At 29.0% G+C, this 16,204-nt stretch overlaps 1 long non-coding RNA gene across 2 annotated transcripts; it reads left to right on the top strand.

The window, feature by feature from the left end:
* Positions 1 to 12,673: 12,673 nt before the first annotated feature.
* On the top strand, positions 12,674 to 15,916 carry LOC131647968 (uncharacterized). Of its 2 annotated transcripts, XR_009298006.1 has the most exons (4): positions 12,674 to 12,944; positions 13,588 to 13,686; positions 14,932 to 15,048; positions 15,434 to 15,916. It is a non-coding gene; the product is annotated as an uncharacterized LOC131647968 (long non-coding RNA). The 2 variants fall into 2 exon arrangements; XR_009298005.1 differs by lacking the exon at positions 14,932 to 15,048 and having other exon boundaries at positions 15,434 to 15,911.
* Positions 15,917 to 16,204: the final 288 nt, after the last annotated feature.

The following is a 16,204-nucleotide window of genomic DNA, read 5'->3' as shown; positions in this document are numbered from 1 at the left end:
ATGCTTTTATTTATAAAAGATTTATTTATACTTGAAAATTATAGATAAATATATTAGAACGTTATTTCTTTTTCATCAAAATATGTTATAGATCAATATATTTATAATTATGTAATGAATAAAATTACACTAAGTCTAGAACATAAATTAAAGACTATGTATATAGGTTATTCAAAAATAAATAGTAAATAGAATTATATCTATTTTAAAGTATAAAATAAATATATTATAAATAATTTGGAATGTTCATTTGATTGAAAATACAATATTATAATAATTATAGCTCCTTTTAAATATTGACAAACTAAAAATTTAAATATTATTATTTATTTAATTTTTAAAAATAAAATGAATCGAAAAAAAATATTTTTTATTTATACCAAATATTAGTATAATAAATAGAAAAATAGTTATGATAAGATTCTCCATTTATGGAATTTTTAATTATTAAGTCTAAAAGAAATAATTCAGTATGATGCTCTTTATATGGAATAAAAAAATCTGAAGCGTTAATTAAATCAGAAGGTTAATATCGTTAGTTCTCATTTCTCACAATAGATATCAGTTCTCACCGGATACGATCCCTATAGGAATAATTAACTATTGATTCAAATATTTTTATATATGGAATAATATATTTGATTTGTAAATTGAGTTTAATCAATTATATTAAATATTTATTATTAATTGTATTATATAATTTGATAGAATATTTCTTCATTATAATTTGTCAATTTAAGATTTTTGTTATTATAAAATATTTTAATTATCATCAAATATTTTTAAACAATGTTAAAATTAATTTATTTTTGTTTTAAAAATATCATCAAAATAGTGAATATTAATAGAAACATGAAGTTATTGATAAAAAAAATTGAATATTAACGGGAACGTGTAGTTATTAATCAAAATATTGAATATTAATAGTTTTTTTTAATATTAATGGGTACATGAAGTTACTAATCAAAATATTGAATATTAAAAGCAATATTAAATTACTGGTCAAAATATTAAATGTATTGAATATTAATGGAAATATGAAGTTACTGATAAAAAATGGCATGTTAATGAGAGCATAAAGTTACTGATCAAAATATTGAATATTTACGAGAACACGAAGTTATTGATCAAACTATTGAATATTAACGGGAAAACAAAGTTATTGATCAAACTATATTGAATATTAAAGGTAACATGAAATTATTAATCAAAATATTGAATATTAACGAGAACATGAAGTTAGTAATCAAAATATTGAATATTAACGTGAGTATTAAATTAAAGAGCAAAGTATATAATATTAACGGAAACATGAAGATATTGCTAAAAATATTGAATAATAACGGAAACATGACGTTATTAATCAAACTATTGAATATTAACAGGAACAAATTTGGAATATTAACGGAAACACGAAGTTAGTTATCAAAATAATGAATATTAACGGGAACATGAAGTTATTGATCAAAATATTGAATTTTAACAGGAACATGAAGTTACTGAACAAAATATTGAATATCAACGAGAACACGAAGTTACTGATCAAAATATAAAATATTAAAGGGAACATGAAATTACTGGTTAAAATATTGAACATTAACAGGAAATGAAGTTTATTGATCAAAATATTGAATATTACTTGGAACACGGAGTTACTGATCAAAATATTGAATATTAACGGAAGCACGGAGTTATTGATCAAAATATTAAATATTAATGGGAGCACAAAGTTAATGATCAAAATTTTGAATATCATCGAAAACATTAAGTTACTGTTCTAAATTTTAAAAATTAACGGGAACAAATTTTGAATATTAACGGGAACACGAAGTTACTGATCAAAATAATAAATGTTGACGGGAACACAGAGTTATTGACAAAATATTGAATATTAACAGGAACACGAAGTTGCTGATAAATTTTTGAATATTAACAGAAACATTAAGTTACTGATAATTTTTTTGAATATTAACGGAAACGAATTTGGAATATTAACGGGAACACGAACTTATTGATCAAAATAATGAATATTAACAGGAACAAGGAGTTACTGATCAAAATAATAAATATTAACAAGAACATGAAGTTACTGATCAAAATATTGAAAATTAACGGGAAGAAATTTAAAATATTAACGGGAATACGAAGTTACTTATCAAAATAATGAATATTAACGGGAACATGAAGTAACTGGTCAAAGTATTTTTCTATTAATTATGTATTTTGAATGAATCATCATTATAAATGGAGTTTGTAGTGGTTTTGCATTGGCCTACAAGGGAGAGATGATAGTTTGAGATTAGGCTAATAATTTGTAGTTATAATTAAGCCAAAATAATTAATTTTCTCCTTAGCTAGCAAAAAATAATCGATTCTCCTTAGCTGATATAGTTTGAGATTGGGCTAATAGTTTGTAGTTTAATCAATTATATTAAAAAGTTATCACTAATTGAATTATATAATTTGATTGAATATTTCTTCATTATAATTTGTGAATTTGCGATTTTAAAACTTTCCTTCAATTATAATTTGTCAATTAAAATATTACTATTTTTATAACTTTTTCAATTTTAACCAAAACTTAATCTTGTACTAAAATCTTTTATTTTTCTCAATCACAATGCGCGAAAACGACAGGTACCCGTACGAACACACGGGTAAGACACTAGTTGGTATAATAAGTATAAGTATAAGATATCTTGCTAACTACAATAACAATGAACTTAATTCCGTGGGTATAAGCACTACATATAAACCAATAAATTTAAGTAAAATATTTTAATATTAAAATGTTATTAATAATAATTTTATATTGTTTATCAATAAAAATAATAATAAGCAATGGATATCTTTTTTTCATAATTGGTTGGTAAGTTTCTATCATTTCATTTAGACACAAAAGAAAATATAATAAATATATTTTAAAATTAAATATTTTATTAAACAATTATATTCTAAAAAATGTAGTAAACATTTTATAAAGAACAAATGTATGTTTGCTAATTAAAAATAATATGAAAGAAAAGTATTGCAAAAATCTGGTTTGGGAGTTTGGAAGGGAAGGATGAGGAATGCTTTTGAAAATGAATTTTTTTTAAAATATAAAAAATTATTTGATATTTTTTTAAAAATATAAAAAAATATTTGATATTTTTTTAAAAAATAATTTTGTATAGAGTAATAAAAGAATTTCTATTATTAATATATTTTTAATTTTTTGAATACTATAACAAAATAAAAAATATTTTGAAAATTTATGTAAGTCTTCAAAAACTCTTCTTCAATATACATTTCCATCACAATCCCTGCCTCGAATCTATTCTCCGTCCCCGCTTCGGATCCCCGCTACAGGGGGTTTTGTCTCCCATCCCCGTCCCCGCGGATCTCCGCGGGTCCCCACGGATCCCCATGGTTCATGCAGAGATCCAGAAATATGATTTTATTATTTTAAATTAAATTAATAGTAAAAGCTTCAAAAACTAACCAGAATATATTGAGAAATTATTTCTTTATGATAAATATATTATTTTAACAATTTTTAATTTATAATATTGACTTATTGATGACCACCAAAGTTTTTAACTAAAAAAATTAAAATAATTATTTAGATCTTACCCTTTTACTAACAATACATATATATTTTAAATTTGTGTATAAGATTAATTATATGAAATGACAAATAAACTTTCATAATAATTTAACATTATAAATAAATTAAAGATATTATGCTATTTTAGGCGGGGCAGAGACTCCACAGGGCGGTGGATATTTACGCCACTCCCATCCCTGAAATGCCTTCGGGGAGACTTTGTTCCCCAACCCCGTCCCCGCGGGGGGATCTCCACGGGGATCCCCGCTAATGGATGCAAGTTGACATCCCGTAGTTTAAACTGTATACCATATATAAATTCAAAGATGCACCGTTTCGGGTATTACCGCGTTCTCACTTACAAACAACATCTCTTAGACTTCACTGATTTAGATATTAGAGTGATAATCTTGCATGTCTTTTTTTCCCTCCGCCGCGTTAAGAGTTCCTCCTACTTATGCACCAAAGAACTTCTTCATTCATCATCTCACATATTTTTGGTTCCACCTGAAAATATAAGTCAAGATGGATTTTACTTTATGATCATCTCATTTTTCTTTCCACTGCGAACTTCCATTTTTTACTTTGAATTGTTGGGTTTTTGGGTTCCGATGTTGGCATGGTGTTGGGTGTTTTACCCTTTTATAAAAAATGTAAGACTCATTTTACTAAGAGTGTTTCTGTCTCGAAACCTTTAGTTAAAATTGAAAATTCTCTTATGTATAAATTATTTTCGGTTAGAAAAAGTTGAATATTGTCATTTAATTATATTTGAACTTGCCGTAGTTGTTTGTTGAATAGTACATATGGTAAATAATCCAAATATGAGTTTTTTTTCATTCCTGGTACAGAAATATCGTAGTAAATGATAAGCAAAATATAGAATTCAAGAAGGCAATAGTTGTTTGTTGAGTAGTACATATGGTAAAGAATCCAAATATGAGATTTTTTCATTTCTGGTACAGAAATATCGTAGTAAATGACAAACAAAATATATAATCCAAGAAAGTTAGTGCTAGAGTAGAATATTGGAAAGGAAATTATTGATTAATGTTTTATTCCATATAATAAAAGTGCATAACTAACACGTTATACACGATATTGATTACACACATATAATTCAGAAACAACACAATACATATATAGTTGCAGTGTCTTTTATTTATTCATGCTATATTATGCGTGCTGGTGTTGGAGAAAGGGCATTTAACAGTTTTTAGTGCACCAACAGCGAAAGTCATCCCTGCACCTTCCGCTAATCGCCCCCTCTTGGTTTTTACAGTGACCGTCACATCCACCAAAGCATACTCCCTTGTATGAACCAGCCAAATTCTCACAAGTGTTTGCCTCACTCACCACTATTTCTTCTGCATCATCCAAATACAATTACATTAGTTAATATATAGTCATTGATTCTCCTTTTTAAATCTCCTGATTTACTCAAAAGCATCCAATATTTAATAATGAGATGTATAAAAATACTTTATCTTTGTTATTTTAATAATTTGATGGGTGAAAAAATAGAGGTAATAAATCAAATTCATATTTTTTTTATAAATAAATACAACAAATGCAGTATATAATAATTAATTAATATACTAAGAATGATGAGTTAATTACGTGCAACAAAGAGAACGAGGAGAAGGAAGGACAGGACCGCTAGTGATTTCTTCTCCATGGCTTAAGTGGTGATGATATAAACTTATGTGACTCACTTCACTTGTGATGTTATGTGTCTGTTTGATATATATGATGGTTGTAAGACACACATATATATAGCCTCAAAGGGCTTTGACTAGTAAGAGACATCTTAATAAAAAAACAACAGTTATATAAGAAATAATTAATTCAAGAAAAAAAGAGATATGCATTGGCAGTATAAAATATTTTTACACTGTCAACCAATCACAACCATGTATCTAATTAAAACACAATTTTAATTTAAAAAAACTAATATGACATGGCAAGTATAAGGATTTTAATTGGTTGTATATGTAAAGTTAGTTAACCCTGTTAATGCACTATCTTTAAACTCTTAATTCAATTCATATTTAATATTATAATTAATTAAATTATATAAATTAATAATACTTTTCGGTATAAATTAAATTATTTATCTATTTAATCAAATTAATTATTTTTAAGTCATTAATTATAGGTGTGTTTGTTTTAATTTTAAAAAAATAAAATTTACTCTTGGAGTTTGAGGTAGAAGGTGGATTATGAAATGTTTACTTCTTTTTGAAAAGATTCATAGGATGAGGATATTCCTAGTACGGTTTCATTCTTTATTTTTTTTTTTTTATTTTCACATAGAAAATAGAAAAGGTGGGTGACATTGGAAGGTGAGTCGATGGATTTTTGGTCTGAAATTTATAGCAGATGAGACCTCTTTTTGACTATAAGTAAGATTTGACTAAAAGTAATGTTGTTCTTAAAGGGTGAAGATGTATGTCTACTATATTGCATCTGCATATAGCACTCTCTCTAGTAGTCTACATCAGATGGTGGCTTCTACTGGTGTACTTGGACCCCCCTAAAGAGTGGATGTACTCCATTAACAATTTCTCCTAGGTAAATTCTCAACTAGAGATAAATTGTTTAAGAGATGAATTATTCTTGATTATGATGGTCTATCTTGTGGGTGGTGTGTTGAGTCTATTGAATATGTCTCTCATTTGTTTGTTACATGCAAAGCTGATTAATATGTAGTATAAGATTTTTAGGTGGTTAGGTAAGGTAATGGTCTTGCTGAGAAACTTAATCTCATTGTTTGAGATTTTTTCTTCCTTGAGAATTTGGTTATGATCAGAGGGAAGTTTATCATGATTTGACACTCAGTGGTGTGGACTATCAAACTTATCAAATATCTCTCCATTCTCTATTTTTTTTCTCTTTCATCACTTTCTCACTTCTTTCTTCCACAAAAAAAAACTATTATTGATATATATATATATATATATATATATATATATATACGAAAAATGGTATTTATGATCGAAATATTTTTTAGTCAAGAATGATATACGGGAAAAATTTATTCAAAGAAGTGAGAAAGTGATGAAAGAGAAAAAAAATAGAGAATGGAGAGATATTTGATAAGTTTGATAGTCCACACCACTGAGTGTCAAATCATGATAAACTCCCCTACGGTCTACGATTTCCTCCTCTTTTCCATTTATCTAATTTTAGTTCTATGGTTTCTTTCTTGTGTTATCGTCTTTTGGTATCTTTGTGTGTGTTATGCTTTAGTTTAAGCTATCTGCAGTGGGCCTTCAAGGTGTTTGATGTTTTGCTCCAAAGAGGTTTGAATGATGATAATGGACTTTGGAGTAAAAATCAAAGGGTGATTTCTAACCAGCTTCTCTATTCCATCCAACAAAGGTTTCTTTTAGAGATGGTGGATTTTTTCAAGATAGAGAAACGATATAATCGAACTGTGCGTGATACAGCTAAACATATGATCCTTAACTGGATAGATTCAAAGATTGTGGTTCCCAAACTCATTGAATTGGTATTACTCTTTTGGATTGTAATCTTTCAAAGTTTACTATTGTCCAACTCTCTCAGTAAACTTAGCTATTAGTGTTGATTTTAGATTAAGGATGAGAAATGCTCTCAATCAATGTTTGTCATTATGCTTGTACTCCTTTTTTATCTAATGAGTGAAATTGTTTTACTGTCAAAAATAAATAAATAAATTTCAAACTCACAAATTTTCATTAGATATACGTGGGCTATATCATTTAAAATTCTTTAGATATAAAAAATATATGCATCATATATATGGTAATTATTAAAATATATTGAGTAATTTTTAAGCGAGGAACTATATATCGACAATACAAAATCAACTTATATATTTAATTGATTATAATATTTAATCATGACATCATATTAGAATTTATTTTGTGAGATATACATGAATATCATTTTTATGATTTATTGTCGGTATTGAAAAAATTTTAAATTTCATGTTGATTGAAAATATAGCTTTGTCAAGGTGTCGAATATAGCTTGTGTGCTTCAACGTGATGTTTTATTCTTGGAGCTGGTTATATTCATATAATCCGCTTGTGTCTAGTAGCTTTTATAATTGGTACAAAATTCCTTTGGATTGTTTTTCTTCGGCTTAGTCCGTCCCGTTTGTAAGGGTTGTACCCCTAGTGCGAGTTCTTATAATCAATTGCTTATTTAAAAAAAAAATATATATAATATTTTTTATAGGAATTAGTTATATAAAACTTTAATTTTAATACATTACATATATATATATATATATATATATATATATATATATATATATATATATATATATATATATATATATATATATATTGTAATTGAATTCTTCTGAAATTGGCATTATAGTCCAAATTAGGCAAATGATAGATGGATATTCCTTGAATAAAAAAGAGAAATTTATTTGAAAGACCAATTATATAATAAGCACAATAAATTGATGGGGATAGTATGTTGAAATTTTGTTGTAGTGGTGTATCAATGTGTATTAAATTAAATTAGTCAAAACATGCAACCAGGGGGTGGAACCTGAGAGTCGCAACCAGGGGCCATGCATGCCCCGTCATTAAATTCGACTAGTGTAGTTAAATACACCGACGATTCTGGTTGTGTGGGAGCATGTTCTTTGCTTATATAGCATTAAAAATTTTGGTTAACAATCATTGTAGTTAAAAAAATTGTGTTAATGTTTTAAGGGAAGAGTAATTTTTCTTCCTAAAGATTTAAGGGAGGAGTATTAATTTTTTCTTCCTAAAGAATATTTTCAAAATTATTACTCCAACCTGTCTTAAAATAAGTATCACATTAAAAAGTTTCATATAAATAGAAAAATATGAAAAAGAGTAATAATTTTTTCAAAATATTTTTACTAACATTAGTGTATTCTAATTATCATACATGTGAATTGTTTGTTCATAGTTTATTCATTTGCAACAACATTTCTTTATTTTTAATATATTAATGAAAATAAATTACTCATATTTATAAATCAACAACTTTAAAAAAAACTCACAAATCTCACAAATGCCAAATGAAAATTATAAATTGAGAGTATAACATATAATATTATATTAAATATAAAAATTAGAAGATAATGCATTAAAAATTACAAATGATAATTTTGAGACAAAAAATGTTGTTAAATTTGATACTTATTTTGGAAAGGTGTAAGTAATTCACAAATTTATGAATCTTAAGTTCAACATATATATTGAGACTTGTTTCGATAAATCTGATTCTTATAGTCGTCTCAAATATTTAGAGACTTTGTGTAGGTTAGCCGCAATTTAACAATTGCAAAACAAATAAATATTCTATTTAAGCATGATTTAACTATGATAATATTTTATGAAACCTATTAACTTGTAACCTTATTATACCTTAGGCTATATATAACTGACATTCGCCTTTTTGTAATTAAGCTAAAGTGAATATACAAAACTTTATCTTCAATCTTTTATTAGTTCCAATGTTTCTTAGCTAGATGATTAATATGGTATCGGTGAATTAATGCTCTAATAACCTCTTTCTCTTCCTTCAATAATTACCTTTGCCTTTCACTTGTGATTTTGATTTACTTTTTTCTATTTCCTCACGTGACCCACTCCTTCCGTTTTCATTCTTTTGATTAGATTTCCCAGATCTCTCATATCTTCCCTTGTCTTTCCCCTTTTTTTCTTTCTTCTTGGCTTCTTTTTTGTTATATTCTTCACACAAACCCTATAACCTTTTTTGTTTCCTTTTCCATGACAAGCTCCAATTTCGATGAATCTACACAACAAACTCCAAAATCTTCACTAAAGAAACCCGATAACAACAATCGATCATACCAAACTGACATGCTCGATCCTTTCTACATGCACCCTAGCTATAATCCAGGTATCACCATTATTTCCAAAACTATGAACAACAAAAACTTCCATACTTGATCTCAGTCTTTAAAGGTGGGGATTTGTTCCAAGAATAAATTAGGATTCCTCGATGGAACCCTAGTCCGTCTTTCATCTACCGATCGAACAACTTTAGCTTGGGATTGTTGCAACACAATGGTTATGGCATGGCTCACCAACTCCATAGATCCTGGAATTCTTGAAAGTGTTTTATGGATGGATACTGCGCACAAAATCTGGCAAGAACTACAAGATCGCTATCTTCAAGGAGACATCTTTAGGGTTTCTGAACTTCAAGAGGAAATCTTTACCCTTAAACAAGTGATTCCACTATAACACAATACTTCACATCTCTTCAAAAACTTTGGCAAGAATTAAAAAATTGTCGCCTTTTACCTTCGTGGTCCTGCCTTGTCAAATGGTGCAGCTGAGCTTCTTCATGGCCTCTATGTGTTAATCACACTTATTTTACACAATATCTTCAATCACATTTCCAATATTAACTCTGTTACTGGAAATACTTATCATATGTGGAACCAAAGATTGGACCAACCTTATAATAATACTTTGTTACACATTAATAAAAATGTTCCTATTCCTCATTATGCAAAACACCCTACTCATTGTGATGCTTGCTTGTCTGCTAAACAAAGGAGGCTCCCCTTCCCCCATAGCACTACTACTACTAAACCCTTTGACCTTATCCACATGGATATCCGGGGGCATATCTTCACCCCTGTTATGCAAGGTCATCAGTATTTTATAACTGTTGTGGATGATTCAAGTCGTTTTTGTTGGATATATTTAATGAAACAAAAAAATGAAACTACTTTGCTCGTAAAATATTTTATCACTTTTGTCAAAAACCAGTTTCAAACTTGTGTTAAAATACTGAGGTCTGATAATGGCCCCGAGTTTACCCTTAAAAACTTCTATTTAACTCAGGGCACTATCCATCACACTTCTTGTGTGGATACACCTAAAAAAGGCATTGTGGAAAGAAAGCACCAACACCTTCTATGTGTCACTTATGCCCTTCTTTTCCAATCCCATTTACCTAAAACTTTCTGGACTCGTGCCCTTTCTCATGTTGTTTTTCTTATCAAACGCAAGCGTTCTAGGCTTTTGAAATATGAAAATCATTACACTTTACTGTTTAATATTCTGCCTGACTATAATTCTTTGGAAATATTTGGTTGTTTGGACTATGCTTCTAGATCTAAGAGACATAGAACCAAACTAGATAGTAGAACTAGAAAATGCCTATATCTTGGTTACAACCATGGAACCAAGGGCCACCTTCTTTTTTATATTAATAGTAAGCAAATTATTTTTACCCCGGAACACCATTTTTATGAACAAATATTCCCTTAAAACAACCAAACTAAACCTCTACCATTATAACTAACCTTACTTACTTACTCTCCCACCTTCCATCCTTACATTCAGGACCCCAACCATATTTCCCACCCTTTATAACCCTTTGAAACACCAACAATGACTACTGCTCTTTCCCCTCATCCTACCCACACCTCCGGTAAATACCAACACTGATTCAGCTAATGCCCTTGAATTCACCACCTTACCCCCTTCTATCCCACTATTATAGGATGTTTCATTAATAGCACTCTTTACAAAACGCTATTGTAGTACATTGTTTTATTTTTTACACAAAAGCATTCTTTTGGTGTGCAAATATCAAAAAGCTACATTCAATAAGATTTCTGCCAACCAAGCTTCCGACATTTTTACCAAGTCTCTGCACTTTGGTCCTTTTCCAGCCGTATTAGCAAACTAAGATTTCTTAACATCCATTCTAGTTTGAGGGATGGTATTAACATGTAACCTTATTATATCTTTATTTTTAAGCTTTGTTTTACCTTGTGTATAACTGGAAAATAGTCGTTGGGCACATTTCCAACTGTTCCATATTATTAGCATCCCCTAGGCTATATATAGCTGACATTCACCTTTTTGTAATTAAGCTAAAGTGAATATACAAAACTTTATCTTCAATTTTTTATTGGTTCTAATTTTTCTTAGCCAGATGGTTAATAAGACCCTATTTAACCACATTTTAACTGTAACAAATTTCAGGCTATGTGTGGTAGTCCGTCTTGCACGCTCCTAAGTCAGACCCAATGATTCTTATTTTGATGGGTGTTGGGGACATTTACATTACGTTAAGAGCAACCATAAAAATAAAAGAAAAATCATTTCTTCACTTAAAAGCTTAAAGCGTTATGCCTCCTCTCACTTATATATTTCTCAGCCTACATTTTTTCAAACAGTATGAGACTTTTAACTCACACTTGTATCATAACACAACAACAAAAAATACAATATTGAGACTTTAATGTCTTTTAAATTTTGAATATAATACATCAAATTGTCACTCTCACATCACAATGATATTGATAATGAGATAGTGATAATGAAAATTGGAGTCTTAGAAGAAGAAGAAGAAGAAAGGTTTTTGCACTTGGACCAAAATGTTCTAGCTTAATCATTTAGCTCATACAGGCCTCGTGCTTGAAGGATTGTAAACAGAAACTTGTCAAATGAGCAGATATGACTAAACATGATATATTTAGTTTCAAAGGTCACCTTCATGTCGACATAAATCATGTTATGGTTTTATCTACTATACACACTACAACATTTATAGCTTCTAGCAACACTTTTTTATGCATCATGTGTAAATTGTTGCTTAAAAGAAAATTAGGCAACACTTTTTGCCTGTTGCCAAGACAAATCTCGCAACATCTCATAAATGTTCCCTAAAATACTTCTGGGAACAATTTTCAAGCGTCTTTATATTTTATCTTTAGCAATAAATGATAAATGTTCCTTTAAATACTTATGAGAACAATTTTAGATTGTTACAATACTCCTGACAAAAAGGTACATTTTTCAAATGTTGCATAAAATTGTTACCAAAAAAGAATCGGCAATTTTCCCTCCAAACGTCATAGAATATATTTATCATTTATCATAATATTCATAAAAATATATTTATTCTAAAATTAAATTATTAAATAAAATTAATAAAACACTCGGTATAAATAGAATTCAACTTGGCCAAAGAATAAAAAAATGTTTAATGTATTAAATTATTTAAAAAATTAAAAAAATTTATTATCGTAAGTCATAACCTGTTTAATTAGGGAAAGTAAAGAATAGCCACAAGGGAAAAGGGAACTCTCCTATGCGAACCCTAATTAAAAGATTAGGCAAAAGATATCAGAATTTAGGCACTTCTTGTGCTGCTGTTAATAGATCTTTTGGCTTTTTCAAAAAAAAAAAAAAAGATTAGGCAAAAGCTAATCTCAAACGACTCTTGTTGTTGTTGCTCCTTGCGTTTTTTTCCCATGTTGTTGTTCGCCGATGCGTCGTGTACCCTCAGTGCTAAAGTCATAAGTACCACCGAGTTGCTTCAATTGGTATCATCTTGTTGTTGTGTTGTTGTGTTGCTGTTTTGCTACCTACTCTATTGCTATCATATTGTTTTTACTTTTTCTGTAAGTGTTCGTCTATTTGCCTTATAATACCTCAAAGGACTAATTCCCTTATAGGCTTCTCTTATAGGCTTGTAGTGTTCATTGTTGTTAATTTTGTTTGGTTTGTTTTTCGAATTGGGTTTATATATGTGATTTGTTTTATTGCAACTATGTCCTATTTCTCTATCAGGGTGTGTGTAGTTAATTAAGGAGAAAATGAAAAACATTAATTGTTAAATCAATTTATGATGGTCAGTATATGATAAAAAATCTGAGTTTAGTGTAAATAAAAGTTGTACTTATAAACTTTGAAAGGAAAGTGGAATTGTTTGTTCACATACAAGTTCTCAGCGGATGTGTATGTTTATTGCTTGAAGCAGAGATAGATTGAGCGTGTCTCTAAACTATTCAACTTTTTAGGACACCTCTATGGTTTGTGTATGTTTTTTCAAATTCGTTAATTGTTTGATTTGTTTTAGTATTTGATGGAATTTAATAGTGGTATTTTGTAATATAGTTTTTGAATTTTTTATGTAATTTAGCTTCTTATGTTTGATTGTGAACGTTGGATAAACATCAATTTCAGGAACAAAACGCAAAAACAGGTGCACGTTATGAACATAGAGCTTCCACCGCCGAAGGAGCAATATATTTTATATTTTGAGCAAATTCAGATCAGTTTCCGGTGAGTTCTGAATTTCGGATATTTCTTCTATTGTTCACTCCATGCTTTGTCTTTAGTAATGTGAAAAACTTGCTAGATATATTATCTGTGCAAAGAGAACCGTCATCTTCTGTTTAGATAGACTTATTTGAAGTTCCTACTAACGGAAAGATATGAGAGAGACTTATTTGTGAAAACGGTTAACGAAATGTCCATAAATTATTTTCAACTTATTTCCATTAACTTAGCTTATATAAAAACAACCTGATTTGATTTTATCTTTTGATATAGAAATATCTTAGTACATTTTATGACATCGCATGATTTATTATATATATGCTATAGCTTCTTAATTAAACTGTTAATACAAATAAAGCCTTATTCTTTGAAATTATTTTTTATGGTTGAAGTTGTTCTTACACCATTGTTTATTTGATATACAAAGCACTGGTGACATTTTATCTTTCTAAAGCATAGAAACATTTTTTTATACTTTAAAAAATATATATTTGTATATATTGATGAAAGAGAGCGTGGAGTGATGTGATGAAAAGTTAAAATGAAGAAGTTGATAAACTTAATTGAAAAAGTGGATTTGATAAGGCATAGACAACTTTTGACATTTGAAAAATGTTGATGTATGTGCAGCTGTAAAGTAAAATGGTAGCATTAATTAGACTGAAATTTCACGTGACTATAATATTTTCTTCTGTTATACTAGTTGAATTTCGAGCCGGTTCAAACACCGGTGGGTGTAATTGCCTACTTGAAAGCGCAAGCTCTTCTCTTTAATATGCCAATTTCACTTCACTTAAACATATTGATCTTTCTTACAATGATGTTTTCTCTTCAATATGTCAATTTCACTTCACTTAAACATATTGATTGATCTTTCTTCCAATGATATTTTCTCTTCAATATGCCAATTTCACTTCACTTAAACATATTGATTGATCTTTCTTACAATTATGTTTTCTCTAAACTACCTATACGGTTGTTCAATCTTAGCAATCTTTATTTTTTGGTTCTTGAATACAATCTTTTTCACGACCAATTACCTGAAACTTTATTGAATCTTCAAAACTTGCATTTATTATATTTAGAACACAACATAGTGGAACAATTCCTAATTAAGAAGCTTATAATTCAAGTAGTCTTGTGTTCTTTTAGGTTGATGTGTTGTTTATTTGTTGTACCATGTCATTTTTGTACTTAAGAAGCATATAATTCAATTCAAATTTATTAACTTCTTTGAACATATGGTAGAAGCATCAATTTCGACATGTTCTGCAGTTGTCGCATTTTCGGCGTTGTTGCATTCTTGCTTCTTTGAGTTGTTGTGTTCTCGTTGTTGCTACATTCATTCTTCATTATGTTGTTCAGGTATTGTTTCTCATAATGTTTGATATATTTGCTTCAGTTTTTATTTTTCTTTAGCTTTCTAATAAAATGAAATGCATGGTTCGGTTTTGAATCTACTTTTCTTTGGGTAACAAAACTACTTGCATGTAGCATGTGTTTTGTTTATAATTGAAAGGGTAATTCCTTTTATATAGTAGTAATTTATTGGTGGCAGCATAGTTGGATGCCAATTTCTAGTAGATGTGAAATGATTAATCTATCTCTATTGATTTGGCTTTATGGAATTTTCTTTTTCCTGATTTGTCATGAATCCCCTAAACATTTTGATTTCAAATTGCATATTTGGTTGGTTTTACGCATCTATGGGGTTGTTTGTTCTTGATTTTGTTATAATTTTCTTATGCAGCAAGATATCAATGAAGAAGATGATGAGAATGACGATTTAAGTGATGAGGATGAAATAGGTGATGAACTTCAATAGGACGACATAAATGATGAACTTCAAGAGGACGACATAGGTGATGAAGAGGATGATGAAGATGACGATGAGTTTGACAAATTTAAATGAGTTAGACGTTGTTGTTATAGGCTTGTACTTACGCATTAAGCTTAAAGAAGTTATGTATTTACTAGACTCATACTTCTAAGTGTTAGCTTATAGTATTAAGTGATGCCAGACATTTTGTGTTTCTTAAGTGTATTTGAGTTAATGTTTGAAGATTTTATTGACACAGCTTTTGTGGTACATGCAATTTATGATTGATGCAATTCTTCTTTGAGTTCTTTATTTTATAAAATATATGGTAAAAAAAATTTCTAAGTAACTTATAGAAACATTTATTAAGCTTTCTTATTATTTCACTTTTAGGGAACAATTTGTAATAGTTATCAGATATGACAACATTTGAAAACTGTCCCCAAAAAGTATCCCCACTCTACCACTTTGAGGGGACAATTTTCAGGCGTTGCACTTTTTAACTACACCTTAAAATCGTTGCCTAAAATGTTAGGGAAAAGCGTCCCCTTTTCTTGTAGCTTAGGGGACGTTTTACGAAAGTGTGGCCAAAAGCCGAAAAAAACGTCCCCTTAAATAATAGGCAATGCTCGCATAGAGGACGCCTGGAAAACGTCCCCTATTCTTTTAGGCAACATTTTTCTTAATTCTGGCAACATTTTT

Source organism: Vicia villosa, linkage group LG2, assembly GCF_029867415.1.
Source record: "Vicia villosa cultivar HV-30 ecotype Madison, WI linkage group LG2, Vvil1.0, whole genome shotgun sequence".
NCBI lineage: Eukaryota > Viridiplantae > Streptophyta > Magnoliopsida > Fabales > Fabaceae > Vicia > Vicia villosa.
The sequence above is the reverse complement of the archived record's forward strand: the minus strand, read 5'-3'. Positions and strand labels throughout refer to the sequence as shown.